Source organism: Crassostrea angulata, chromosome 2 (assembly GCF_025612915.1).
Source record: "Crassostrea angulata isolate pt1a10 chromosome 2, ASM2561291v2, whole genome shotgun sequence".
Taxonomy (NCBI): Eukaryota; Metazoa; Mollusca; class Bivalvia; order Ostreida; family Ostreidae; genus Magallana; species Magallana angulata.
This window is the reverse complement of record NC_069112.1, coordinates 33,879,914-33,904,934: the sequence shown is the minus strand read 5'-3', so window position 1 is coordinate 33,904,934 and position 25,021 is coordinate 33,879,914. Positions and strand designations below refer to the sequence as shown.

Here is a 25,021-nt window from a genome sequence, read left to right as displayed (position 1 = left end):
CAATCAGTGGAAATAACTCAAGGGAGAGAGCTGGCTAACAGTCCAATGTAAGTAAACGATTTTAATGAAATTTGTTGTGTCCCACGTAGAAGAAATCATTGAACACAACGAGAAAATACACCTTTAAGGTATCCTATATTTCCAGTTAAAAATATATATATCAATTTTGAGAGTGTTGCACCTCGCAAAATTGAAATTCGTGGGACCGTTAATGCCCTTGCTATTTCAAGATGAAGAAGTGGAGATGTGTGTAAGGGATGAAATTGCAGGATTGAAGGGCATTAAGTTGGAACTTTTGTTCTTGAGAATAGAACTGGGCCTAAGAGAAGAGGAATGTCTAGAAGAAACTGCTGGTAGAAAAATATCTTATCACAAAGATTTCATTCAAGGAACAAGCGGAGGTATCTGGGGCTCATGTCTACTCTTTTGATATTATTGACACATAGATTTTACCATTATATCTATTTTTATCACACATTTTTGTAACTTTTCCAATTAAGAATTAATGAAAATTACAAGTTTAGGTAACAAACCAGAAAAAATATGCAAATTTTATAACTGTAGCTGAAATTCCTTTTTGAAATGTAACGCTGCTGTTTCTTTTTTTATATACCAAATTGTCCAACGGACTATTTACCTTTCGTACAAGCAGTGACATGCATGTTATCTTACTCTATGCACCTGTTTACATACTGCATTGTTAATTCATTATTTTTGATACTGCCCTATGATATTCTGTTTTTCTGTGATATAGCCAATATTAGCTCGAAAACTCTTCTGATTTCCTAAAGCACGGGTTCAGTTCGTGCGAATCTACTTTTTTCATAATGTTCATTAGTTTTGTATATTGAGTTTAAGTAGGAGTAGTTAACATAAAGTTATTTGTAGATTTTGTATTAGTTTTGTTCAACTTTTGAGATGTGTTTTTTTTTCTAAGCTGAACTTCAATTTGCAATATTTTACAGTTGTAGGTAAAGCTGTAAAGCTTTCATCGAAACTGTGATTTTATTTTTTAAGCATTTGCATTTCATATTGCCTATTGGTTGTGCTCTATGCTACCTTACTGTGAATTTTTACATCACAGCCAAGTTTTTCTAAGGTGGCAGGGGATAGTTTCGAAGGAAAGACCCGGTCAAAATTTTGAAATAAAGGGAAAACCTGAGGTTTGGCTGGTTTGGTGATTGACCCCCCCCCCCCCCCCCCCCCCCATCAATTGGTGATTATTTGCATGGGTATACATTAAGCTACCAATCCTATGGTAGTTTATGGCAGTTGCTCGGGATGTGGACCCGTGAAAATGTGAAAAAAGGGCAATTTTTCAGAAAATTTTGAGACCGTCCCTGGCTATTCTTCATAGTGCTATATGTAAGTTGTACTTGTTTTATTCTGAAATGTTTAAAAATTCTCAAGAGTCGGGACTTTGTGTCCCCTGCACGCAAACCAATTTTAGCAAATTTAAAAATCCACTGAAAAATTAAATCTCATATATGAGCACTATCTGCCTCACATTTCCTCGACCAAAAAAACTATCCCCTGCCACCTTCAAGAAAATGTCAAATTTTTACTAGGCTTGAAGTTGAACAATATGGGAACAGAAAAGATGTTCAATGTGTGTAAAATGGGAAACTGGCTGAATTTTTATGATTGCTCAACCTTGTGATGAGATTTGGGGGCCAAAATGTAACAGGGGGTGGTCCTTAGAAAAAGTGCAACTTTTGTAGCGTTTTGGGTTTGTCCTTATTTTAAAACCCTTTATAGGCATATTATTCTTATTGATATAAGATGCAGGGTTGAATTTGGATTAACTGAATAATATTGTACCATTTTCTTTAAATTTTCTCGAAATTGATTGATAGCCATGCAGTTTTATGAAGTTTAAAACCCTTAGTTTTGATAAGAAATTGCTAAATATTGTTCTTTCTCAAACTAAAACAGACAAAAAGTAGAATTTATGGCTAAATATATATTTTACACGTGCTACATGTAAATTACATGTCATTACATGTAATTCTAAATAGTTAATATCTGCAGTCTAAGTCATTATAAACAATTTTGAAATGTCTGATTGTCAAAAAAGCACCCCCCACCATTCAATTTTCTTCACCGAAAACCAAAAAATAGCCTTTATTTCACATTTCTCTTGATAAAATCTCATAAGTACATAAAATTGCTCCCATTTGAAACAAAACACACATGTCTGGTTTCTTCTTTATTGAAAATATATCAAGAAAAAATGAAATTGTGTTCACTTTTTAACCACTTGTCATTTGCATGTATTCCCACCTCATGATGGGGGTGTGGTCATGATGTTCAAATTTGGTATTTCTTTGTATGTAAAACATGTATTTCAATCTTTTTAACAAATAAATCTAGATCTTTTACTATTGGTTAAAGAATAAACAGGGAAATTAGGTTTCATCATCATCCGTTCAGCATATTTGGGAAATGACTCCTCGGGTAAGATGCCCGATTGCCATTTTCTAGGTACCTGTCCCTTATGAAGAGATGAAAGTGAAGGTTTTGTGTTTCAAATAAGTTGCTTTTATGTTCCAATAGAGTTTTTAAACCTGTTGATACCATTTAGAAACAAAAAGGTTGATTGCAAGGAGTAATAGTGTGTTTTTCTTATTTCCATTTGCAGGGGGATAGGTGATACATATGAGTTGAATTCTCCAATATGTTGTTACTAAATGTAAATATTTCAATGTTTTTACATCAGATTTGGATAAAGGTTTCTTGTTATAACTGATTTTAAAAGAAAAAATATCTTTTGGATTGAAAGAAGTCATTATATATCTTGAAAACCTTACAGAAACAGGTTAAGGTGATTCAGCCGGGAAAGGGGGTAATACTTAAACAGCCATAACTTTTTTATTTTTCAATGAAATCAGACCAAATTTGGAAAGTTTTACTCAGAATTGCATGAACGTTCTGATTTTAAAGTGTTTTGGTTAGAGAGAAACAAACTCTAAAAGTTAAAGGTGGCAGGGGATAGTTTCGAAGGAAAGACCCGGTCAAAATTTTGAAATAAAGGGAAAACCTGAGGTTTGGCTGGTTATTGGAGGGGTATAAATTGGTAGAATATTTATTGCATTCATTTTGTGGATAGAGGAGCTCATGTCAATTTCATTGATATATGACACTTTAATACTGGTAGCACTTTTCATCCGATATGGAATGAAAATGCGAAACTGTGGCCGAAATTTTCACTTTCGGTTTTGTGCTTGAAAAGTAGGGTGGGTTCAGAACACAAAATGTCACTCGAAAAGAAGGTGATTGACCCCCCCATCAATTGGTGATTATTTGCATGGGTATACATTAAGCTACCAATCCTATGGTAGTTTATGGCAGCGTGGTTGTGGACCCGTGAAAATGTGAAAAAAGGGCAATTTTTCAGAAAATTTTGAGACCGTCCCTGGCTATTCTTCATAGTGCTATATGTAAGTTGTACTTGTTTTATTCTGAAATGTTTAAAAATTCTCAAGAGTCGGGACTTTGTGTCCCCTGCACGCAAACCAATTTTAGCAAATTTAAAAATCCACTGAAAAATTAAATCTCATATATGAGCACTATCTGCCTCACATTTCCTCGACCAAAAAAACTATCCCCTGCTACCTAATCCAGTGAATTTTTTTACAACCGAATTTTTGAGCACTTCTCCATGAAACTAAGGGTGTATCCTTTACTACTGTTTTAATACAAAGAATACAACAGGCTTACTTAGCTCATCGTGTCTTAAGTTCTTATGTCGATTTTTTTTTTTACATAAGAAGACTCTAAGAGAGTAACTTGTAATTCAAAATTCACATCTGATCAAAGTTACTCTCTAAAGAATACTAAGTAATTAAATCTTAAAACCGAATATTCTTCGGGTGGGTTAACTTACTTACCTGTGCTACGGTAAAATTAAATCGTACGCGGGATGGACACAATAACGTACACAAACAGGTAAGCGATTCGATTTTTGATTTTCTTATATTTATGCATAAAAAACAAATGCACTTATCGAGGAACTGTTTAGTCACATAATTTTATCAAATAATTTTCTTATCACTTATAACTGAGCGTATTTATCATTAATCGAGCGATTCGTTCGGAGTTAAATGTAAACACGATCTGAAAATAAATAATTCCTTTAGGACGTCTATATCGTTTATAGTTAAACCACTCGGAGTTATTTTTAAAGTATAAATTCTTAAGCATTTATAGCTAGCTAACATTTATTAATTCGATATGTTCAGGTTAATATCGGACAGATATATGCGTCCCTGTTCTTGGGCATCGATGAAATTATATGAAACGTGAAACAATGTCTGTTTCTTGTATACATGTTTATCTTTTAAAAATGCCGAATTAGTCGTTTATATATTCAAGCTTTTATTATTTAGCAGACTTTAAATGAATCAAATACAGAAATATATTTCTGACGTTGTCAAATGTTGCATCGAATTCTCGCAGTAACTCCGTACTTACGTACGAATTGCCAAAGATCTAAAATAATAGGATATGGCTATTTTTAGTGATTAAGTAATATCATTTACAGAACTCAGGAATCCCAGAGATCAAAACCAAAGATGGTGCATTCAGATAGATTAAAACCATATTTCGGTGAAAATAAACCGAATTGGATGGATAGTGATGCAGTAATTAAAAGGTGAAGCTATTGTAAATTTGGCTTCTTGTGGTGATAATATTCTGCTTGATGAACTAGTGATCTTGTGAATAATTGTGTCCAGGATAGTGATGGTGATTGTGTTGGTGCTAATGTGTTGACTGATTTTGATTATGTGCCGGGTAGTGATTGTGAATCAGGAGAATGTGATGCAACAGGTGTGAAGCGCAGTGAACAGATTGTAGAAAGCTTAATCGATATCGTGATTTTCATTTATATTAAAGATAATTATCTGCAGAAAGCAGTAAGAAGTAAAATTGTTAACGATATAATTTTTTTTTTGAATATGGCAAAATCAGTTCAATTTTTTTTTTCTGCACTGTGCATCAATACACTTATTACTTGTACAATCTGCAAATCATTTAGCACGTTGAGATTTGCAAACTATTTAGTTCACGTTTCCACAAAGAGGGAGTTTCCCTGTAAACATTCCTCGACTTCTTCAGTTTCTGTACAGCCAAGTGCAATTTTTAAGGTTTCCTTTGAGATTAAGAACTCGGGGAAATCTTCTGTGTCTGCTGTTAACGTTAATAGGTCGACACCAACTCACTCAAATGCAAAGAATTTAATAGTTATGTTTACTTCTAAAGATTGTACTTCCTTGTGGAAAGAAAGTAATAATTTGGCTATATAAGCGCATACATACTTTTGAGATGCAAGCAATAATATTTCTTTAAAGTAATTAATTAATAAGAACCCTTGTAAATATCTTTAAAGTTGTACGGGAGGTTTTTGACAACGGATTTTCGTCGTTGAAAAAGCTGAACAGCCACATCGGTTAGTTGGATTTGGCTGCCTACTTTGCATACTGCTGATTCGTCTTTTACCCTAAGGGCACGAACACAAGTGTCAACACCACTTAACTTTTACAGTTCTTTCCATTTCCTTCTGAAACAAGATTTTTTTTTCCAATATAAGCTTTGTAGATAAAGGAAACTAACAATTATGATTTTTTTTTCATTTACTTACTGATATTATTTGCCCTCTGATTGTTAAGAGAGTCTTAACTGGGGATGTGTACACTGCCTATCTCTCAACTGTCTCGGAAAGACGAGGACATGCCAAAGCATGTCTTATTCCACAAACGACGACTTTTAAGGCAGTGATGTAAGGAACACTTGACTGTCCTCCACATTCGAAGATTTCATGGAGTGTCTTTATCTATAAAGATAATCAAATTCAAAATGATGATTTAATGCAAGTGCAGTAATGGTAATATTAAGTTCGTTTCATCACTGGTTTATTTTAAGATGAAGACAGGTTAGGCAAGTTGGTAGTGATGTGATCACGCGTAAGACACGAAGAAGATCGGCCTGGTTGAGGCTGATTAGAAGAGGTGGTCTGTGAGTGTGACACGGTGTGACGGCGTGGCGTGGAGTAGTCCTGTTTACGTTTGAGATCTGAAGTATTTAGTCGAGGCAGCACTGGGGACAACTGTTCGAAAGTCGATTCAAATGCTTGGCAGTCTGCTTCAGCCTCTGTCGCTTCTCTTTCCAGATTTAACATTTCTAATTCCGCGTCTAGTTCCATTTGTTTTTTACGGAGTGTTATTTCTTTAGCAGTGTATAACATCCTAGCCTTCGCTTTACTCACATGTGCCCTCTTCTTTGCAAGGATATCAGTCGCTATCACACAGGAATCTGCATAACTACTTTCACAGTCGTCTTCTTGTTCCTCTTCATGGTCTTCTCTCACAGCATTCCTTTCACCATCTGTGGGCAGTAACTTTTCTCCAGTAGAGTGGGTCTCCACAGTTGAGTCTGGAACGGTTGAAGTAATGGTCTGCTCTGCTGTTGTACACATCTTGGTCTTTTTACTATTCTGCCACAAAAACTCCCAAGTCAGTTTGATAGTTTATTGACAGACAGATAACCACATGTGTGCACTGAGTCACGTGGTGCTCGTTCGTGTGCGTGTGTGTGGTAAAAAGCTACAAAATGCAGAAAAACCAAATTGTTTTAACACTAACTGCTTTCCATACAAAATTTTCTTGAACCTGACTTTAGTACATACAGTGAATCTTAAGTTCTATAAAATATTTCTCAATATCACTATTTGATAAGTTCTTAAATTGATATGTCCAATTCAATTCACAAACTAAGATATACAGACAATTATTGCCAACAATTACATGTATATATGTTACTAATGAGACAAAAATGGCGCACAATACAACGAGCACATGGCAAATTGAAAACACAGTTTATGCAAAATCGCATCTATATGCATAGTTGACAGTGTAGATACAGGTAACTAATAATGCAATCAAAGTAATGAGTAAAGTGTGTTAAAATAAAAATGACTTACACCGTGGTTTACGAGCACTTACACCAGCGGGTTGAAGCGCCGTGCAACTATGGCGCCACAAAAACATACAATATTTAACTCATGCGTGAACGTATTCGTATTCGATTTGAGTCTAACCGACATAATAGAAAATGAACAAATTTCTCAACATTGAATACAAAATAAAGAAGAATTTCAGTCCACATTTCCTCTGCTCATTGGAATTCTCTGTACATTTTCACGAAATGTTGACAAAAACGTTTATTATGACAATGATTGTTTTTTCCCAGCATTATCATCATTTGCTAAACCACAAACTTTATTTTCCTTCATTTTGTCTGTTATCAACAGGGACATACAATTTTGTAGCAACAGGGGTGATAAATTTATTAGCAATGCTAACATTTCCACAAAACCGTCCTCTGTACCAGTAACATGAGGACGACTAGACGAGTGAGGTTCCTCTAAACCAACATTATGTCTACATTTTTATGTCTTCCTTTCTTGACACCGATGATGGTACATTCTCTGTCACATAATACATCATTGGTTTTCTCAATAGCTCACTAGCTCTCTCGATCTCCTAATCATCCATCAATATCAAATGTTTTTTAAGTAAACATCCACGAGAATTCCTCAGTTAGCTTTGGTTTCTTTTGCTGTCGAATTGACTCTTATGTAGAAGGCGCCTTCTTCTCGAAAAGCACGTTTGCTAGTGTTTTTGTCCAGGCTCTGCCTAATGTTCCTTCAAGCATCACTATCCCAAGAGTATGGATGCAAGATGAGACCTTCGTCTGCCTTTTCGTCATTGTACGTTAGTTTGTTGTTGGACTTTAGAAGGCCTAAAACCATATTTTTCTTTTCCATTTTCCAGTTCCTCTTCCCAGCAGCGTGAGTTCTGCGTCCTAACTTCTGTATAATGAAATGATTGTCCCATTAACTGAAACTGAAAGATATTCCTTACATTGAATTTTATCCTTAAATTAGAAATACAAGAATTGGGTCAATGCTGGTTGTAATGATAGTTCGTGAACTAGTATATATAGATACCATTTAAAGAATGTTTCCTGCATCACAATAAAATTTTTGTAAAAACTTATCAATCCACTTCCCGTTTCAGTTGAAATTTAAACAATTATAGTAATGTTTAAAGGGACCTGGACACGATTTCAGATGAAAATTTAATTTTTGATTTCTATTTATACGATTGTTTATTTTTGTATTTTGAATGATTCACCAAAATATGAATCTTAGAAGTCATGTTACAAGCGAGATACAAAGGAAAGAGGTCGTTGTTATGAAAACAAAGCTCGAGTCTTATATTTGTTTACAAATACAGTAAAGCAAAGTATATACATGTATAGGGTTGGAACAGCTTTTGGGTTGTTTTCTATGCAGAAAACAAAGCTATGTTTTTCAATTTGAAAGCGTAAATCATCAGAACCCAGTTCATGCTCATATAATTAAGTAGCTATTGATTTTTTTTTAAAACCAACTGTTATAAATTACCAAGTGTTGTCACACTATAAAATGTAACTGGTAAGTTTTTCATAAAAATAACTCAATAATTTTAATATAGAATAGTACTAAGGTCCATTGCCCTCACAACCCAAGCTTCCCCACAACTTAAGTCAAAATCTAATATAACAATTTAAACAATGACCAATGAAGTAGGGAGAAAAAATTGGCCTTATAACAATGTGTGGGTGCTTGAAGAGTAATTTTAGAACAACTTGTCTTGTTCTTCCACTCGTATGTGGCCTGCCTCTGCTTATGTAATATTTCTGTGTTTCTTGATTTTCTGTTGGTAGCTTCTTTAAACCAACTTTCCTGATCATCCATCTTTCTCTGATAAGAATTAGATATAAAGTATACTAAATAAGGGAATGAACATACAACTATTCAAAGAAAATATATTTTGTTAACTAATATTTTTTATGATATTGGCTATTGAATTTCATTTTGTAGAAGACGGATTTTCTCCAATAAACTTCTTGAAGCTAATTAAATAATAATTGAGGGTAGACTTTAGTTTGAAAAATATTCACAGACATGTTTTATTTCTTACAAAACTACTTACACTTTTGCTTGATGTTTTAATATTATTTAATATAATTTATTCAATCGAACAATTAGGGGATCCCTAAGGGGCTAAAATATGTAAAACTACGTAGATGTAAATAAACGATCAGCACAACATATCAATTCATGTCGGAGACAGAAAGGCTCGATAGTCCGAGTGTTCCGTATTACGCCAAAACGTCAATACAATTACATAATTATAATTGACTTCACATTCAAATCCAACGTCACTAGTTGTAAACATGTTAAAAACATAATTTGATTTGACGTCAAACTGATTGACGAACAAAAATGTGACTGTAAGCAGATGTAAGACGTTTCCCGCAAACAAATCTTCCCGTCTGTTACTTAGTTAATTGACCAAGTCCAAAACTTTCACCAAAGTTTCACAAGTTTATTTGGATCGTATAGTGGTATCAAGCTTATCAAAGCAAGTCTAATTCGGTTCTCATCTAATTCAGTTCTCTTGTTCGTCTATTCTCCTCTAATTCAGTTCGTCTCCATTGCTAACAATGTACATGCATATATATACCCTTTCGGCTGGGACAGACAGTTTCGATTACTCATGACCACCTGCGCTGGTCATGAGTGTAGATTTAGTGAGCAAATTCCTAAACAATATTTTAATTCTAAATTCGGTATCAAAACTGTCAAAAATGTCCATCACAGCGTCAGGGGATGCGGGCTTACAATCTTCCGCATCAGTACAAAACATGAGTATAGGTTAAAAGGTTAACAGAAAACATGTACTTCGTGACAATTATACAAAATCAGATCTCCACAGAGTCTGCAAATATGACAAATATAGCATTACTGTCCCACACCTGGACGTGTGAGATCATGCTGCTGCGCAATTAATTTCCAAAATATAATTTACCAAGGACTTTCCAACATAGTTATTGACATTTTAATAATTGCGCAGTTTGCATAAACAGCTTACATGTTTATTTCATAGTACTTTACAAGGTCATCTGTTTACATGACTGCGTTTCCTTGGTTCATAGACCCAATAAACCCGAATAAAGTAAGTCCCAAATGTAAAATGCATGTTTAAAGATGAAGCAGGTACGATATTGTTTCATCGGGACATCAAAATCTTGCACTTAATCAGCATAGCGGCAAAATATTCAAACAACAAGTGTGTGCACTGATTCTTCAAATAGTAGTGGATTTGTAAAGCGGCTTTCCTCAGACTTGAATCATCAGCGGTTCAACGTGTTCTGTATCATTGAAAACAAAATTGACAAAATCATTTACAAATTTTACATTGTCTCCCATATTTATCTTATTTTTATCTGATAACAAGGAGCTCATAAAATTCTTCACTTTTAACATTTTTTTATTCTATATAAAACACACAATAAATTTCGTTTAATTTATTTCCATTTTCTAAACCTTTATCCATCCTTCGTTATCGATAATAATGTTAATGCAGAATTCTTAACAAAAAAAACCCCGAAAGATAGAAATACTGCCACAGTGCTCAGAAATAATAATTTGTTTGTAATTACCAAGTGTTTTAAACTTTAAATTCTTCACATGGTGAACTTAATAAAATTTCGGGATTCCAAGAGACAGAGAGAGACAGACAGACAGGCAAGCTGGTTTGAGATAGAGAAAACGAGTCAAACATCGATTAGACAGAATCATGTAAACATGAGCCATGTACACTAATCATGAAGTAACTGACTGTGAATGTGGTACATTTGGAAACGGGCACTTCTACACAAGTTGATATTGCAAACATTATCACTAAATACAGTTCATGTCTTTGGTTTTGAGAACGGCATCATCTGTTTAACATTTATGTGTCTTGAGATACCTGCCTAAGAAACCATGTGGCTGAGCTTTTCGTAACCTTTAACGACTTGATGTGCAATGACATTCAAGGAATAGTTCTTAGAAGGCTCTGCTGTTCCTGGAGTTTTCAACCACGAAAGAAAGCTGTTTAAAATACAGACTTCAATTTTAATATTCATAAAATACTTCCAGAATTGTGTGTAGGGTATTCCTACAGGATTCTTTGATCTGTATTGTTGAAAGCGGTCCGCTCCAAAGTTATTCTGCGGGTTATGTTGTATTGGAGGATGACGCTGAAGAACCACGAGATCACCACTTCTCCTGTGTCTAATGACAGGATTGTCTTGTTTTGAACTAACATCTGAGTAATATGTTACTTCTCACTCTCAGCTTACAGAAAGATATTACAGATAATGTCCTTGGCTTCCTGGCCAACGCAGAGGGAATGCTATCTTAAGATATACCAAGTTTGTTGATACATGTATCTGTTGCCCTTCATGTGATCCTTAATCTTTATTGGAAAAGACCTTTTATCCACAATAACAAAAGGCGTTTCATGACACCGAAACACACTAGATGCATATAATCCAATGGACTTTGTGACACCATTCCTATAAATGTTCTTGAAAGAGGGGACATGTTTAAATGGTGGTCTTCATCAAGCTGTTCCGCAAATGATTGATCTGTTCTGAATGAGGCATTTGTTTCAGGAAAAAGTCATTTTACCTAACCAGTTTCCATATTGGGTGCACTTGTCACAACTATGAAAACTAGATTATGATCTAATACTAAAGGGGCTGGTGTTCTCTTGATTGTAGAAATCCATCATACATTTATTGCCTGATATAAAATAACTAGCTGCAGGACTGTAGCTCCCGGTCTGAAAAAATTCGGATGGACGACCTGGGAGCTACAGTGCCTCCCATAGTAAAAAACTGCAATTTACGGCGCACAAAAAAATGCGCTAGGTTTTGACTGATTAATCTCATTTACGATCACATTCTGTACAAATATTTAATCCCAAAAAATTCCTCGGACATTTTACTACAGATATTGTCACTTCACTTGCCTCTGATATTCTTTTAAACACCATCCCCAGCCCTGTCAATTAAAGTGGTGCATGTTTGTTTACATTTAAAAATGGCGACTCTCGATCTCGACGTAAATCAACATACTTCATTTTCCGAGGTCGGTTATCATGTTTAAGAGAAGGTCTGAGGCAAGTAAAGTGATGATATCAGTAGTAAATTTGCTGAAGAATTTTATGGTTCTAATTATTTTTACAGAATTTGTGTGAAAATAAGGTTAATAAGTCCAAACTTAGCGCAATTTCTTGTGCGCCGTAAATTGCAGTTTTTTACTATGGGAGGCACTGTAGCTCCCAGGTCGTCCATCCGAATTTTTTTCAGACCGGGAGCTACAGTCCTGCAGCTATAAAATAACATGTCCTCTTGTTTACCTTTCCACCTATGATCAAAGGAAGGCCCTTTAGTTTGGCCAACAATGATCAATGACGATGTAAATGTATACAGTTTACTGTGTATTGTAATTTACACAATTTCTACAGGTCTGATGTTCTTCTACATTTTATGAAACTCGTTGTTACAATTTATACGTTTTTATTTTGACAATTCACACCTTGTTAATCGCGATTCAGCGATAGTCGCCGACGCACTCTATACCATCGGCTCATACATTCACCTCTGGCATTGGCTCACTTAATGTCGGGACTACTTTCGACCCACGTGACTTTCAAATAGTCACATGATATTAAAGATGGTGACACCGGTGAAACGGAAAGTTGTTTGTTTTATTTGTAGAACAAGAACTAAAAAAAGTATAGTTTAGACAGCAATAAAGCAAAAGAAGATACTTTTATAAGTAAACTTTCACTTCTCTTTGATAACGTTCATTATATAAACAAATTCTGTGTAATTCCAACAACTGTCCGCAAAAACTGTTATTCAGAAATCACAAACATACACGACTATTTACAAGATATAAGAAATTCTACTTCAAAATATTTGGAAGAAGGATCAGTTAGAGTAAAAAGATGCGCTACCTCGCCTTTGACCCCCAATCCTGTGGCGTCCAAGGATATTTCGGGTGTCAACTCGAAGAGTAGAAAGCAGTTAAAACTGGAACCTGATGAACCTGTACCAGATGGTCCAAAAGTTGAGCCAGACTTACCGATAATGAATGACCATGGGTATGTACATGTAACTGTTTCTTAATTATTTTTATTTATTAGCAAGATGATATTAGTCTGCGGATCCTGCAAGGAAGGAATAGTAGAATTAGTTAACTTTGAATATGTATTTTTGATTTTTTTTGAAACCCAAAAACTGAAAGAATGCAGTTTCTTAAACAAGAAGTGTCATTTTTACAATATTGAGTGATGTCCTCAGTTATGCCAGGGAGGTTTTTCTTGCAGAGTAATAAAGTGATGCCACGGACGGTTGACCCGTGCGTCCTGCTCGACCAACTTCTTGAAAATACTGTGAAATGTTCCTTGGGGGACATAAATGAACAACATGTGTAACATTTACTGGATCGAACCCCTTTCCCAAGATGGAAGTAGTTAGAACAAGTTTTATCAGTGAATGTTCTTAAGTTCTTGCATTGTTCGGTCTATCACATACTGATCCTGACCAGAACAAATAGCACTGTAAATAGCATCGTTAATGTTGCTAGATTTGAATAAATTGTTTAAATACATAATTACCCTACTCTTATAATACACAGGGACATATATTAAAGTAGCTGGGAAATTCTCTCTTTCTACGAAAAGTTTGTCGCAAAGAGAGTTGACAATGTTTTCATACTCCTCTTCTACGTCAGAGGCATGTTCCTTCTTAAATTTCTCTAGATAAATGTTTGGCTTATCGGGACTACATTCGATTATTTTGAAATTATGAAGTCCTAGCTTTTTTGGCAAATCTTGTTTCTGTGTAATTGTAAGATTTCCACTCAATGCCAAGAACGTAACATCAGGGAAAAAGGCCTTTAAAGTTGGTAATGCCTTGAAGGCTAACCTCAACTCTTCTCCCCGGAAAAGAAAAGAAAGGAGTCATTAAAACACACACAAAAACTAGGTATTAACATGTTATTAGATCCCAATGAACCAAACTTTCAGTGGTTTAAGAAAACAGAACAAAAAATGTAAGTTAGAGAACACAATTGACAATTAGTTTTCACTTTTACAAACAATGTTTCATTTTTAGTTCCCCCGCCATGAATATGGCCAGGACATATATTTGTCATGTCCGTCTTCTGTCTCGCTTTGCGTTAAGTTCATCTTCAAAGAAACTAACCCATGGGCCCACATCAAGATTTGATGAGAGCTATGCAACTTTTGTTTTTACCTTGACCTTTTCTTTGACCTTCACCTCACTTAAATTGGTATTTGGCTCAGTTGTAAAAAAAGCATTTGTAATATTTCTAATATTTTTTGAAACTTCATATGTTAACATAGGCGGTGGAACCGGGGAGGGGGTTTATACTCCCTCTTAACCCATCCACCCCCGAGTTTCTCGATACCATATACAACTAATTGATACTGATTGAGTTTTTATCACAACACAGAAGTGACCCTGTTTTTTTCCTCAGATCATTAAGTTCTTGTTGATTAAAAAATGGATAAGCACTTTTACTATGCATTTTTCTCATCACTATCCACTTTGCACAAATGAAAGGAAATGTCTGGCCATTACTGTCACTTTCCTGAATTCAACAACAGTTTTTTGGTGGTTCAAAATTACATCATTAAATGTTTGCATAGTCAACACCGATAACAAGAGAACTTGTTGCAATAACTAAATATATATTACTGTCATGATTTTGAATGACCTTTAAAATGCTTTCTTTTTTATAAAGGAGTTTCAGAATGATACATTTCCAAACATTTACAATTCGCAATTACGGCTGTAATGTATCTGTATAAACTTGCAGTTTTATAAAATTGCAGTGAAGAATTATTCTTGGTTATGCATTTTCACTAAGAGCACCAATTATCCATGATATTGCCATCTCCAATGTATTGGATATTTTAACAATAAGCTTAAGGGAGGAGTATTTTCTGGTTTTCGACTTGACAAAAGTAAACTTGATATATGTTTACCATCAGAATTTAAATATATTTTTTCTTTCTTTTTTTTCTACCATACAACTTGGCATATAAATAGGAATCAAAGTTTAGAATCTAACAAGGACTATATTTTGGCGGAACAATGGCGTAGGAAAATATCACACGTTTTTGCAATTCAGAATTGCTGTATATTCATGAGTCAATAATGTTGGAATTTTTAAACTCCATAAGATACGTGGGTTTCAGAATTTGTGAAAAAAATCACTAAAATTAGTTTTCATCTCTAATTAATTTGTCAATATATGAGCTTATTCTGTCAATTTATATCTTTATTTAAAGTTTTCATAATACGTAAAAATTAGAAATAGTTTAATATTGGAAGCCTAAAAGAATAATCAAAATATCTTAAAAATTTGAGCAAATGCGGACTAAGCAATCTTTTTTATTGTCATCATCTCCCCTGTAAAATACATTGTTCATTTAACAACGGATCTAAAAATATAATCAAATAATTCAAATTTAAATAACCATAATAATTTATGGTCTTTACAGTTTTGGTTTTACATGTATTATCTTTCTGATATTGAGTGAAATTCATCAATTACAATTGTTGACGCTTTGAAATTCTGCAGAACTTGCTTGGGGTGTTTATCACCAAATAAACATTCAGGGGAAGCAAACAATTAATCAAATTATCTATTCGATTGTGAAGTCTCTGTCTCCTCATATCCTGTAATTAGAAGATCTTAATGAAATTCAATTATACACAAACAAATGATGATTGACATGCGGTAACGTTAACATTAGCATAATTATCATTGTATATTCTATCTTTATTGCTGAATGTTTAATGTGCTAGGTGGCGACACCATGGTTGTGATTTGTAATGGCTGTGTGTTTGTATTTTGTGGTGAAATGTAGTTTGTTGGCTAAAAAGTTGGGTGTTGAGATGAGTATCGCATCTTGCAGAGACGTCAAATGTTGAAACTTGCTTTGTTGGTATTTTGTGTGTAAGTGCTGTTGCATCTAGTACCATGTTTGAAGTTAACTCTGGTGTTATTGTCATGAGTGGACCTGGGAGTTGGTTGCGTGTAGTTTGAGTACGGAGTCCATGCCGATGTTTGTGATGTCAGCGTAAACAGTTCCTTGGTGAGAATGCCATATGGTTTTCCTCCATCTGAATAGATACAAAACAGTTAGTGCTGTAAATATATGCATACATTTAATAATTAAAAGTTGTTGAATTCACTGTAAAAACCTTGTAGTTGTTGACTGACTGTCAAGACTGCTCATTAGCCTGTTCCACAATGGCTTTCATATAGTTTTGCACATTGGGTTCTAATATCAGTTCAAACGGACAAATGACGTCTGCAGAAGGAACAACTGTACAGAATAAAAATATGTAATAATTCTTAACCTAACTGTTGGTATACTATTTCTATCAATGGCATTAAGATCCTTATTGTTTGCATTAACTCACAGTGCACATTGTATATGTTAAAACATTCATAATAATTATCTACCAGAGACTGACGGTTCAGAGGGCCTGTCATTTGTAATTGGTACAACCAACTGCTTACGTGAGTCTTGTTTGCACAAGGCCCACGTAGATGTTAGAGGGGTGTCTCCATTCACTGACACTGCAGGAGATATGCTGTTGTCTGAGATATCATTAAGTTGGTTGCACAAAGAAGATGCCAATATATTTTTGGCAGCCAATAATTCAACACTGCTCTCAACCCACTTTTTTTTCTTTTGCTTTGGGATTCATCTCCAAAATCTTCTTTCCAAATCCAAATCCTTTTCTTTTTTGTATTTTTTTCCCTTTTCATTGAACTCAGTTCCAAGTCTTGTTTTTACTTTTCCTTTGCTCTTTCTGTTGTCGTCCTGTCACGTTTACTATCTTTATTCTAATGCTTCTGGTTTCTCTGTTGCTTTTTTAATAATTTAGAAGGACATGCAATTTCTCTTCGTTAGTTCTGTACTCCTTACCTCGGAGGATTTTCTATTCAGCCTTGATGATCAAGCTTCTGAATAAAGAGCATTTCTACGAGAAAACCATGCTAAAGGTGGTGGGAGCAAGGTTCTCTGATCAACTTCATATTTTGTGTGTAACTGTGCATCTATATGAATTAATTTGCCGCAATTTATTTTTGGATGTGATCAGTCTAAACTAGGTTTTGCAGCTCTGTTGCAAAAATAGCATTTTGATCCCAGTGTTCTCTGATGTCATACTTTATTGTAAAACTTTAAATTCTTTATAATTTGTGCAAGATAGTTATTTTCTCTCAGCTAAAGGGAAATAACTCTTTCTGACTTATCTCTCAGTTATTGTTGAAATGCTTTATATTTTCTTATCCCAACAATTAATTATAAAATGTGTTTGTAGTTTTACTTTTTTGACACAGTTGAAGATACAATTAACAAGTTTATGCGTACAAATATTTTACTGTTAACCAAAAAAGTACAGATTTTTTTATGCTAAATTATGCTTCAGTTCATTTCCATTTTTGTAAGTTTATGTGTGATTATTACGTAAAAATTCCAAAATTAAGGCGATAAGCGCAATGAAAATGAAACAAACTAAAACCACCGACATAAGTGAAAATGTCAACGTATTTAAATGTTTAACCTCAATTTACTTCACATAACAATCGGCACCAATATATCTTGCAAGTTTCAAACATTACCTTTGCGCGTGAACTGTTCCACAGCAAACAAATTAATCGTTTGTTGGAATGGGTCGAAAAAGGCCGCTTCGAACAAAGAACCTCGTTTCCGAGACGGAATGACGTCAAGAATGAATCTGGAATAACGAACCCGAACTAAACTTATTAAGTCTTCCTACTAAGGAAGACCTTATTATTATTGTGCTTGTAAGATTATTATACCCCCGCAAACGAAGTTTAGGGGGGTATATTGGTTTCACCCTGTCCGTCTGTCTGTAGACGCAACTTTGTCCCCCCTATAGAATTTTTTATTACTGCATGGAACAGTTTGAAAATTTGTACATATGTTGAACACCATCTGAAAATGTGCACCTGCAATTTTTTTTAAGATCAGACAAGATTTAATGATTTTATGACAGTTTGCATATTCCTTATTCTATATATATTGTACACTAATGTTGAAAAGTAAGGGAGGTAATCCTTACAGATTTTATTGATTAATTAATAGAAAACACTCTTAAATATATTTATATAAATACATCCAGATGGAGTTTTTTGTCTTTATGTCTTAATTAATAAAAAAAAATTATTTTTTATAAGTATTCTATCAACTGACAATGCAAATGTTTTGTTTGTCAATGATAAATTCTTAGGAGCTAATAAGAACATCAAAGACAAGTGTGGCTGAATTCATTTGTCCCAAGGGAGCCATTATCTGAGCCATGGTTCAGATGGAGCATGTGTTTAGGGGAAATTGATAATCTGTAAAATGGGTGATGGTTTTGGGGCTATTTTAAAACTGTTTCATGTAAACCAAAAGGTCTATCATAATAAGGAAATGAATAATATAATTATTAATAAAGAAGTTAAACTATTTTTAGAGGTTGTTTAAATTCATTTGTCAAGTAAATTGATGAAGTGACCCTATTGGGCATTAATTGAAATGAAATTCAAAATTACTGATATGATGGTAGTGTTTTGGCAATTTTAAAATTTTTTGTAATATTAAATTTTCTTTTTTACATATTTTTACATAGTATGGTAATTATGGTAATGTTTTGGGATTTTATTAAATTTAACAAGATCATCAAAGAAAATCATAGTCCTATGGGATCAATTTTCTGATATGGAGTTCCATTGTGTTATAGGAGAAAGTGAGGAAAATTTGAAACAACTAATTGCATCTGTCAAGACGCTACTTAGAAAGATATTGAAAGTTTTATCAACAGAAGAGCATTGCTTGGCTACCAGTATTTCTATTCACTGCAAAGGGAGGGGTTATTGTCATTTTGTTGGTTTTTCTTTAAATCAATTAAATTAAAAACATATATCATCAAATACATACATTTATAAATGTATTACTGTTATAGATATGTATTTACAGTGAAATTCTGACAATTTTGATTTCAATTTTTCTTTGTTAACTAACTTCTTTTTTTTTTTACAATTCTAGAAAAAAAAATTTGTATGTGTTCCAAACCTTAATTATTCAATTCAATTATTTGTCCCATTTGAAATTAGCCTAGCGGGGGTATTAGTCCCATTAGGGCAGTTCTAGTTCTTATAAGGGTCTTCCGTTTTAATTTTGTAAAAGAAGTTACAATCTTATTCTTGTAATGTGCATGTATAAGTAAAAAAAACCAACCAAAATCTAGTTTTATATACCTTGACTTCAAAATCGTTGTCTACCACTCGGTTAGTGTTGACTTATCTTTATGTGACAGTGTACGGAGTTTTCGTTAAAGGACGCTTCGGCTTGTTTTGAGATTGTGGGATATCACCTGACCTCTGCCTCGTTTCCCAGAATGTCTCTTAAGACTTTATCGAAAATCTTAGCAAAGACTATAGCTCACCGATTACCTTGCTTTTTTCGACGTTAAACTTCTCAACTTGTGTGCGTACGTCGATGTCTATTTGTTGGATTTTGTTAAATCAAAAACAACAAAATATCCCAGGGCTCGTTAAATATAAATAGTTTAATTGTGTTTCAAGAGATTTCAACGACTCTATTATCCTGTACGACTTCTTGTCTGTTATAAAACCAAAACACAACCAGCATACCATGACCGCAGCTTAAGAAATCTTCGTTACAGAAGACTTCCACACAAATATAACACTAATTTTGATTGGCTGTTTTAAACTAATGAATATTTATGCAAAACGATCGTCTTGAGAGCACTACCCCCACGGGTTAAAAGCAGTGTAACGGATGAAAAACCCGTGGGTTCCGACGATGTAGTTGTACTAACTGTGTTACATTCTCAAGAACTAAAAAACTCTGGCCCCCTTTCCGTCATTTAAAGATTGACACTTAAGGTGGAATAACACACCTGAAAAAAAAATACTCAAATTAACTGTAAATTATTTGATAATGAAAGAAAAAGTAACAAATAAACTATACATGTAGATATGTCAAATAAGCGAAAATTTTGCAAATTGGGGATAAAAAATGAATATATAAAACAAAAATCAGTAAGTAGTAACAAAAGCCCCTGCGAGATTCGAAATCGGGATGTACGGATCACAGGCCTGATACTTTATCCACACGGCTTTGAAGTAAGTTATGCGTTGTCGTCGATTAAATCGTTTTCTTAAAACAAAATGTGGTTTCGATCAGAGGTCAGCCATTTTAAGACGATGTGTTATTTCACCTTAAAATTTTGTCCTCGTTAAAAAGGACAAGCGAACATCAAAGCTATGGTCAGACGAATCTTCAGCCGTGATCAGTAGACGTATCTAGACCATTTCGATTTCCTTTTTTTGTTTCTTCATTTTGAGGGCGTAAACTTTATAATGTATATACATGGCGGTTTTAGCTTTTCCACAGACCCCCGCCATTTTTTCACGTTAAAACCAATCACAGGTTAATCCGGGGTACATTTACAAAGAAATTCGACCTCCAAAACCATAACGTATTTTGTTCAACGTATATTATGCCCGCTATCTATTTCAAGGGCTATGGGTTGCTTAAGCTCTTTTAAAGCACATTGTCCATTAAAAGTTAAAAATTATCTGGCTTTTTAAATTTCATCCAGTCACTTTAGCCATGATGACCGCAATGAATAAATGGGCGTATCCAATGGCAGTTCCGAGAGAGAGAATCAACGGAGTTCTAGAGGAACGAATCGGAATCGCTGTCCGGGGACTGTCGGAACTGTCTCGCAAGAGAGATGGTGCAAATGGCGGAGAGGCAACATATTTTACACGGATGTTCCATTTGCTCAATGACTTACGACTCAAGGGACATGTCTAATAGTCGCAAAGAGGTAAGGAAATCTCGAACAAGGTCAAAGTATATGTGGCTATGTCCGGTAACATATAGTTATTTGTTTTTCTTTAATCAGTATACGTTAAGATATTTTTATGTGCATTTTATGAAATGATATATTCCATATCCACATATAGATAAAACGATCTTAATTGAAACCCATAACGATCATTGATTGTAAGTATTTTTGATATTGATATGTTTCATGTTTAAATTTGTTATTTATGTTGCGTAATTTGTCATAACATTTGTTATGCGGGTTTACAAATTATACGCATCGACAACTCTAATTCAGATTTGCGTCCTTTTATTATTCAGTGCACCAAGACTTGCACCTTGTTCGCTAATCCCCCACTTACCGACTCTCTGAATGAGGTATTTTCTTTCCATACTCTCTTTTCGTAAAATCCGCTAGGGAACTTGAACTTAGTTCCAATTCAAGGTTACACTTTTCATATAGAAGATGGTTTGACAAAACCTCACTTGACCCAAAAGCTTCAGCACAACAATGCAGCCCTCATTTGGGCAATGGAAGGTCTTTTCTGTCTTTGTTTACTTTTAGTATGTGGAAACCAATGCCCTCTGGTTCCTCCAAAATGAATTTCTCAAGTTCAAAATTTAAAATCATCTGATTCTTTTTTATAAAATGAAAAGTGTATCAGGGCAAAAACTTGAAGTGTTAAAAAAATCAGTGCTACCAATATCATTCTCAGGTCATGTTAATTAATCCCTGTGCATGTTATCTAAGATCTTCATCATTCTTGGTGTTGACTTCATAAAAAAACTGATGAAGTTGTAGTCGATTGTGCTATTAATACCGTGTTTATTAACAGTGAACCAACATCTGATCTCAATGACAGCGATCGGCTTGGTCGATTTATTTGGGTTCTAAACTCCTCAACTCTTGATGATGAGTCGGACTCAGAGACATTAATTACTTTACATTGTCAAATTAAATGAACAACAATGGGTCGTTTTAAACACCAAACGTATCTGAATGGAAAGAAACAATCCTTGAACATTTTGGAACATCAACAAGTTTTATTTTAAAAATACAACTTTAATCAACCAGACTTGATATTGGAATAATAGGATCACAAACTCTAAACCACACCTGTTAGTTGCATCATAATACAATGTAATATTGAAGAGATACATGTAGTTAAAATGGATGTTGTAGAGTGTTTCGGCGGGAAAGTACACACTAGAAAAATAGTTAAATATCTATATACAAATCTACTATATATTGTGGTTTCATTAATATTCAAGGGTATCAATTTACGTGGATAAGTGAAAGTTACAGTTTCAAGGATACGTAAATTCGTGGCCGATGACCCTTATATTACAAAATGTTAATAGAAATTGCACTTCAATGAACATTTAATTCCATGGATCAACTTAACAACGAAAATTAGTATTCAGCGAATATTGATGAAACCACAGTACTACAAGTACAATACTCACTTTTCACCACAACTCGTTTGAATCCAGAAAATGCTTAATCGCTTCAACAGACTTGAACTGAAATCAAAGGCCTGAAGGCCTGAGAGGCGCATCGCATTGAAAGTAGCTAAAAACATCACTACAAGCAATGTTATGGAGGCATGAGACAACTGAGTATTTGACTATCTTCCTTGACCAGTGGTTTAAATATCAGGCTTGTAAACCACAAATGCAAAGTTCAAATGTGGCTGGGGGTTTTGACCATACTTCAGTATTGTCTGATTATTTATCATTTTTTCAATAAATAATGCATATTTTTCACTTATTTGAATTAGATACCCTTTTTTATGCACCATGTCAATTACCATAATTATAGTTATCTGTCATTCAAGAAACTTCTTAGAGACAGTAGACATCTTCAGAAATAAGGAAGCAAATTTAAAAAACAAGGGAAACCATGATTATAAATGTGGTAAATTTATAATTTGGATCAATGTTTCGAAGAACACTTTCTAAAAAAGTATAAAAACACCAAAAAGGTTACCAGCATTTAAATGGGAAATTACTAATAAAGAACATTTCCTCATAAAAAAACAAAAAAAGAATGTCTTTAATGAAAATTGAAAACACAACATACTAACCAAAATAAATGGACAAACCCAATGTTTGTTTGAAAAGAAAAAAAAAGCAGCATAAAAAGTTGAGACTGATTGACAGTACTAGGTAAAATGAAAAATAATGTTAGCAATCCAGTAAGTAGTAAAGTAGTAAGAAGAGAAAAAAGACATACATATCCCATATACAGAAATTAATAAGAAAGGATACCAATATTTGGTTGTTTAGGTTGAAATGAGAACAAAGATATTTGTAAAAATCTCACAAAAAAATCATATATATGGGGTCTTCAAAATCACTAGTCTACATATTTAAAAGTATAATTAAAAGAAGAAAAAACAAACACAAAATATGTTCATCATATTCTACACTAACAATTATTTGTTTACTTTGTTTCAAATCTGAATATTAGAAGAAAACATGAAATGATTTTTCAGTTAACAGAAAAAATTTCAAACACAGAACACATTTTATTCCATATCGGTGAGGTCGTTTGGGTAGAATGAAAAGAAATATTTGTGAAAACAACGGGAAAATAATATGTACATCATTTTCTACATAAAGGTTTCATGCAACACTACATTTAAAATATTTAAAGTGTTGTTAAAACTTTCAACATAGTAAGTGTCACGTCCTAATTTAAAATCTTCAGGGTATTTATAAATCAGTGAATTGATAATGACATATCTCAATAATTTTTCAGCCACTGGGTTCTGTATAACAATTTTAGATTGTTTATAGTTAGGGTCCTTTTTACATCTTGATTCCGAATGACACTGCTTGTGATTCCCTTTGTAGTGTTCCACACAGTTTTCTAACATTGATCTTAAAGTGCTGGAATCTCCATTGCAATTCTTTATCGCCCAATTAAAATGAGTTGCTACAGGTCATACAACTCTTCGGACCAGGTTTTCCCCTCTTTGTATTAAGGCCCGCTAGAAACTAATGCCATTGCCTTTTTTACACTTTTAATCCCATACCAGATATCATTTTGGTTTGTTGTACTCACTGTTTCCTTCACCATTTTATTGATGGAATGGTTGCGGTCATGGGTGTGAATTTGAACAGTGACTTGTTCTGCTTCGAAAACACGGTAAATTTTTTCAGTCCCGATTTTTTCATGTCGCTGTGTTACATGATCATCAGCAGTAGTAATGTGCACGCAATTTAAAATCTTGTGATTTTGTCGCCAACTGCTACAACACTGGTGTCTTTGGCATCTTTCCGTCACCCGTGCCGAGCATCTGTGATGATATCAATTCCATTTAAATATTCGTACATACCGATTTCTTCCAGCAGCGCAGTACTTATGGAATCCTCATATTCCTGTTGTACAAACGTTTTGTACATTTTAAAAAAAGAAGTTCTCTTTTCTTTCGACAGCACTCCAAGTCCTGCAGAATTGCAAAATCGGGAGTAACGGGAAGGAAGCATACCACTACACAGGAAAGCATGGTTTATTCTTTGGTTTATTAAATATTTCCCATTTGCAGATAGGGAGATGATGCCCAAATGTACTTATGTGTAGCATGTCCTGGTTTTGTACAGCATAACTTCACAGAGACAACATGCCCACGTTTTGTCACTTTTCTAACTTCCAATTTTCCATGACAATACCTTCCATGAGTAGCAGTTATATCCATAAGCTTCTTGATAGGAGATAGTGATGTCACAAAAAAGTCTTGGTTAACCTGTCCTCTCTTTACATTGATAAAGGTTCCTGGTGTTTTAGGACTTTGTTCTTCATCTTCAGCAGATAACTTCCAAGAATTCAACAAAACATCCATTATATCTGTATTGTTGACAGGTTTTCCCAATTTTCTTACAAGGACTTCTCTTACACTTTGGAGATTGTGCAACATTTCCTGCTTCTTTTCAGCTCTTGCTGGAATTTCCAACTTTAAAGTTGGGGGACGTTTTCGTTTGCTTTCTTCCATGATTAAAATTAAAGACTCAGTATAATAACAGTATATATGTACTTTTTGCTATGGATGGCAACAAATCAAAATAGATATGTATATACATATATACCCTTAGTATCATATTTCACTGGGCTGTGCCATTATTAGAGTTGTGAAAGTCTTGCTGTTAAAATGTAC

The 25,021-nt window shown here is 34.1% G+C and overlaps 3 pseudogenes; all 3 read right to left on the bottom strand.

Moving 5' to 3' along the window:
* Nucleotides 1–4,543: 4,543 nt before the first annotated feature.
* Nucleotides 4,544–6,475, bottom strand: LOC128174225 (uncharacterized; annotated as a pseudogene).
* A 5,821-nt stretch (nt 6,476–12,296) lies between these two features.
* On the bottom strand, nt 12,297–15,589 carry LOC128173756 (ATP-dependent DNA helicase RecQ-like; annotated as a pseudogene).
* LOC128174224 (uncharacterized) lies at nt 15,550–24,859 on the bottom strand (annotated as a pseudogene).
* Between the last annotated feature and the right edge of the window lie 162 nt (nt 24,860–25,021).